The sequence below is a fragment of the Haliotis asinina genome, chromosome 2 (genome assembly GCF_037392515.1).
Source record: "Haliotis asinina isolate JCU_RB_2024 chromosome 2, JCU_Hal_asi_v2, whole genome shotgun sequence".
Taxonomy (NCBI): Eukaryota; Metazoa; Mollusca; class Gastropoda; order Lepetellida; family Haliotidae; genus Haliotis; species Haliotis asinina.
Genome location: NC_090281.1, coordinates 57,448,596 through 57,454,950, shown reverse-complemented (window position 1 = coordinate 57,454,950; position 6,355 = coordinate 57,448,596). Strand labels below are relative to the sequence as shown.

General features: G+C 42.0%; 1 pseudogene; it reads left to right on the top strand.

Annotated features, from left to right (window-relative positions):
• The first annotated feature begins 782 nt into the window (after positions 1-782).
• Positions 783-3,972, top strand: LOC137271902 (uncharacterized; annotated as a pseudogene).
• The last annotated feature ends 2,383 nt before the right edge of the window (positions 3,973-6,355 follow it).

The following is a 6,355-nucleotide window of genomic DNA, read 5'->3' as shown; positions in this document are numbered from 1 at the left end:
ACAAATCAAATCTGGTATGTTCTAACAAAATCATGCTGTTGGGCAATAAGTAGTATTTCCCGGAGTGTTACACACGGCACTCTTTTGATTGGTGTTTATTTCACTAAAGCCCCAAAGACTAAACAAATAAAAAAGTGTTCTGACCGTTTCAGTATCATGGCAGCGCTAACACCACTGATGGAATTAATGATACGTTGCCATACACACTCACGCATTCGTGTACGGTGTCGTTTTTGTCTGGAACGTAATGCGCTCACCTACCAATGGGCAATCCGGGAACACGATTACAAAACATGGTCAGGTGTTTACCCGACTTTTTATCCACCCGAAGGACATATGATTCAATTCGCCCAACGTGCATAACGGATGTTCGTGTGCAAGAACACGATTGTAGGAAAACACAGAGAGTTAAGTTTGCAAATTGGAGACGCTGGACCAGATAGCAACCTCGCAAAAATATGCACGGTGTCATATTCGCGCTGGTTCTGCTACTATGCGTGGTTCCCGTATGTGAAGGTAAGTGTTTTCATTCATTGTGGTTCATATTGTCAGAAAGACGTGCTATTAATGTATTTCGTAGGTAAATTGTGTTTTTAGAACGGATTTTCAGTAACTATGCCAGTTTTCATATGACCTTGTTATCAGTAGATCACATGGCTTAGCAAGTCGGATGCAATCTTCGGATGAATTAATCAGAATCGAGTAGAGTCTTGGTAAAAGTTTGAAAAGAAGACGTAATTTTTCTAATCATCACCGATCGAAAGAGTAGCGTTCATGTCTCTATGGACAGGGGTATGTCAATATGTAGGTGCCAGTGTGATGGTGTCAATGTGATTATACCAGTGTGATGGTGTCAATGTGATTGTACCAGTGTGATGGCGTCAATGTGATTGTATCAGTACGATTGTGTCAGTGTGATTTGTGTCAATATGATTGCACCACTGTGATGGTGTCAATCTGATTGTATCAGTATGATGGTGTCAATATGATTGCACCCCTGTGATGGTGTCAATGTGATTGTACCAGTGTGATGGTGTCAATGTGATTGTATCAGTATGATGGTGTCAGTGTGATTTGTGTCAATATGATTGCACCACTGTGATGGTGTCAATGTGATTGTATCAATATGATGGTGTCAATATTATTGTACCAGTGTGATGGTGTCAATGTGATTGTACCAGTGTGATGGTGTCAGTGTGATTTGTGTCAATATGATTGCATCAGTGTGATGGTGTCAATTTGATTGCACCAGTGTGATGGTGTCAATGTGATTGTGCCAGTGTGATGGTGACACCATGCCTGTTTCACTGGTTTATTCTCACTGTGATGGTGCCAAAGGGCAGGTAACATATTTTATGGTCACTTTATCATCAGTTATATCAATGTGTTCCTAGGTCACTGTGTCGACAGATTCCTGCTGCTGGAGAAGAGGTTCACCTTCTACGATGCCCGGATCAGATGCCAGCAACTCGGTTACACAGATCTCGCTGTTCTCAATTCCTTCACACGGGCTCAGAAGGCAATCGGTTACCTGAGGTGAGTTTTTTTTAATTCTCGTCAACTACACCAGGTAACTTTTAAAGCATAACACACTGTCCGCTTATTGTCTAAAATCGTTCAGAGAATGGATAACTAATTTCAACAGAGTGCAATGATATATTTCCCCTTCGAGCCATAGGTTAGGATGTTGCTGCCACAGACCAGCTGCAACTGAGTTACCTCCCTTGCATCATCTGGTCCGACTGGGGTGTCCCTTTCGTAACTTGTACGAAGACATTTATTGAGTGCAATCGGTTAATGAATTACGTAACACACTCATAAATTCTCTTTTTTACAATTTCTCATGAATCGAGACTACATGCACCGTTAATGAAATACATCAATCGGTCAGAGTCCAATTACACCTTTTATAAAACATGTTGGAGATGCTTTTTGATTGAAAATCCACTTGTTATGACGGCGGTCCTTCAGTTGCTCTTGAACATCTCTTATTTGTTTCCTCTCAAGATTCGTTCTGAGACTCTGTAGATATTACTGCCGAACATGATTCCATTTTATAGTGGATAATTCACTTTTGCATTTTTTTGTCCAATGAACGTTCAAACTCATCTTTGGTTGTACTTAAAATCATCGACGTATGAAATGCAACACTGTTGAGTGCAGTGTTAATGAACAAACATTCAAACAAGCAAACAAAACATCATTCTCTAAGCATATGGTGGGAGATTTTCGGTGATGTGACTGGTGGTGGCAATAGTGTAGAGAACCTGAATCGGTAATCACTAGGATGATCTTACTTTGCGGGACGAACACCTTTACCATGTGAATAATCTCCTGTTCACTTCACCTTGTCACCAACTGACTTTTTTGTTTGTTTACTGTTTAACAACCAGCAATATTCCGCCTACGTGAATGTAGTGAGTGAGTTTAGCTTTACGCCGCACTCAGCAATATTCCAGCTATATGACGGCGGTCTGTAAATAATCGCGCCTGGACCAGTGATCAACAGCCTGAACACCGATCTGCGCGATTAAGAACCGATGACACTTCAGCCAGGTCAGCGATCCTGACCACCCGATCCCGTTAGTCGCCTCTTGCGACAAGCATAGTCGCCTTGTATGCCAAGCATGGGTTGATGAAGGCCTATTCTACCCCGGACCTTCACGGGTCGATGCAGACTGTAAATAATTGAGTATGGACCAGACAATCTAGTCATTGACATCATCGCTATCGAACTATCACTAATTGCACCTCGCCTTCTCACCACTGAAACCACCTCTACCAGATGGAATTTGGATAAAATCATGTTTGAAGACAGTGTTTGAATTAATCATAGGTGATGCAGATTGCTACCTTTACTCTCTCAGTTCCAGAAATCCGGCTGGTGCTCCAATTTATATTGGATTCCGCAACACGCATGGTAGCTTCAGCTGGTTGGACGGGGCCATTCCCAAGTGGATGAACTGGGCACTGACCATTGACCAAACAATATGGATGACAATGTTACATGTGTGGGCATGGTGCCTGATAACCAGTATATGTGGGGCACTTACCACTGCAGTCAGAAAAATGTTGGTCTCTGCGAAAAGAGGCGTAAGTACATAAACGTTGTGTATTAAAATGCAGCACTGTAAATATAAGGAGAAACTTAAAGTCACAATGTCACATATTTTATCTATATTTTGTCCTATATTTTATACTGTTTGGGGCATTTGCACCCACTTTAGCGTCGTATTGATGCAATGAAATACCTATTATATATTACAACTTTCCTGAAATCGATAATTGAAACTCGAGACTAGGAGCTTCAAAACGGATAACACTTGCTATATATGGAATGTAAAGTTAACGATTGCTCGGTACATCGATGTTGTCTGTGTTTGACGTTCTAGCCTCCATCACAACTTCGACTATAGATAGGGTAAACGTAAAGCGCGTTCCAAAGGTTATAATTCTGTGAGTTTCCCATGAAATAATATCCGGCGGATAGAGTGCGCGAGACTCGATTTAATGCAACGTTGCATTAATTCAATCGAACATTATTATAATTATAACATTGTAATCTAAATTTTGTGATTGTTTTGGTATAAACTATATGGTAGCTTTCCAGTTTGCTGATACTATTTTTAAAGAAATGCATTATGTATTGTTAACGAAACAACTTTAAGCAGAAATCTGCAAAATGGAATTCCTTCCTTACTACAATTTTCGTTTGAAACAGTACCCCGTGAAGCGTCAGCAAGATTCGCCCTTCATGCTCTTGACGTGGACACAACTGATCAGTCAATGGCACCACCGCAAGATGCCCGTTCGGAGGAAGAGTGTTCTAGCCTGTGCCTCGAGTCGTGCCCGGAATGTATGTTCTTCATCCATGTGAACAGCACGTGTAGGTTGTTCGATGACATCGCACCGTCTAGTCTGGTCATCCGAAGAGCCGGAACCAGGGTCTTCTACAAGACATACAGTGAATAAGAATATCCTATAGCTACGACTATTTCAGCCAATATCCATGATACCTAAAATCCACTCATCCATTATCTGCAGTAGGGCCCAGCGGTGGAGAAACTCGTCTCCGTCTTGTTGCTTGTCCTCTGGAACTATTTGAACAGAGACCAATAAAATCGCATTATTGAAGGGTACCTTGTTGTTACTTTGAAAACCTGCTTGGTTGGGATTAGGAGAGACCCTTGAGACCATAAACAATATGTATACGTGGTAGACTGAGTATAAATGTAAGAGTATCAAAGGGTGGATATTTCTCTACCGTGAACAATGTTTGTGTTCACCAGAAGCAAATGGTCGATATACCCTAAACTCTGTCTAACTGCTAATTTTGAGATGTCGTTATATATGTCGTGGCTAAAACTCGCACCTCTCTACCGTTGAGGCGTTGCATGCATTGTGTCACCACACCCCTCTTTATCCTTATGAAGTGGCTTACATTGTGTCGCTTCGTCCCTCTTTATCCTTATGACGTCGTATGCACCATGTGATCGCACCCGTCTTTATCCTTATGAGGTGACTAACTTACTGTCATCACGCATCTCCTTATTATTGTAACGTCGCATGCACTGTGTCATCACAGTCCTCTTTATCCTTATGTTGTGGCTTACATTGTGGCATCGCATCCCTCTTTATTCTTATGGCGTCGCATTCACTGTGTCATCACACACCTCTTTATCAGTCTGAAGTGACTGACACAGTGTCCCCGTAACCTTCTTCATGAAGATTGAGCGAGCGAAATGTGTTTTACGCCGCTTTTAAAATATTCCAGCAATATCACCGCGAGGGATACCAGAAGGGGGCTTCACACATGCCCATGGGGGTCTGTTCAAGATGTTCAAAGCTGACATATAGTGATGGTGACTGTTTGGTGATTTTACGTGCGCTTAATGACATGATGTTCTCACACTCCTGAGCCGGTCAGACCACTTTGTGTCAGATCGAAAGAGGGTTGATTCTGACCGCAGGAATGAGCATTAGTGTTCCCTTTCATATTTTGTGTGAACTCTGTGTTTTCAAAAGTGGTTGGGAAGCGGAGGTACTGTCCTGTGATTGTTTCCTCCTCTTTAGATTATACTAGTATGTTAGTATTAGTACGTGGTGGGAGACAATATGCGCCCTTGACGGTTCAGTCAACTCAGTTGTTTGCAGTATCCAGCAGGGCATGTTCGACTGCTTGTACTTTGTTACAGTGTATGTAAATGCACATTTGGTGATTTTGATTGTACGAAGGAATTAAATTTCTGCGTATTTTTTAAAATGTGTAGGTGAATAAAATCTAATTTAGTCAGTTGACCGATTGTCTACACACACGCGCAATGAATGCTCTAAACGTAACCGGATATATATTTTTCTTCAAGTTCTTGAAGACATGCCACTTGAAAAGACTGTTATATCCGATTACATAAACCTTGTCGGAGGTGTCAACCGTTACCCCTCAGACAGACTAGAGTTGCGTGAGAGAAATGTATATCTGCCAGTCTGTCGACTATGCACAGTAAATAAAGCAGCTCTAAGTTAAAGGAACATCCATGCCACACGTAACAGTACACGGGCATGAATAATAACGTAAGTAACTTTCCCTGGTAATGATCTCTGTATTCCAATTTCCGTGGTATTCAGTGTATAGGGGTACCGAGAAATTGTGTGTAGTACTGTAATTATGCAATCTTCTCGTTTCTGCGTCCTGACCGTACAAGAAATACTCTTGTGACCAGCTATAGACGATTCCGTCACTTGCCTATTCTCTCCAGAACGGCACGTCACATCGTGAACCCTGATGCAGTGCGGATGTTCAAACTGATGTAAACGGGAGTAAAATGCCTATAGTGCCTCAAAAATACGCAGTCTAAACTCTACACTTGATATGTGTAGAAACTGTAGTAAATGTGCAACTATTTAGACATTAGTCGTTGTTGTAGTTGGTGCTGGTGTAGTAGTAGAATCTGAAACAGCAGTGATCACGATCCCCTTTTCCCGTTAATCGACTTCAGCGTCAGACATGTGCTGCTGAAAACGGAATCGTACTCGTATCGATAGTTGTAGTACTAGCCGCAGCAGCAGGATCCTTAGCATTACCATTAGCAGTAGCGGTAGTAGTAGTAGTAGTAGTAGTAGCAGCAGTAGCGGTAGTAGTAGTAGTAGTAGCAGCAACAGCAGTAGTAGCAGCCGTAGCAGCAGGATTCTTAGCATTAGCAGTAGTAGTAGTAGCAGCAGCAGTAGTAGTAGTAACAGCAGCAGCAGCAGTAGTAGTAGTAGTAGTGGCAACAGCAGCAATAGCAGCAGGAGTCTTAGTAGTAGCAGTAGTAGTAGCAGCAGCGGTAGTAGTAGCAGCAACAACAGTAGCAGTAGT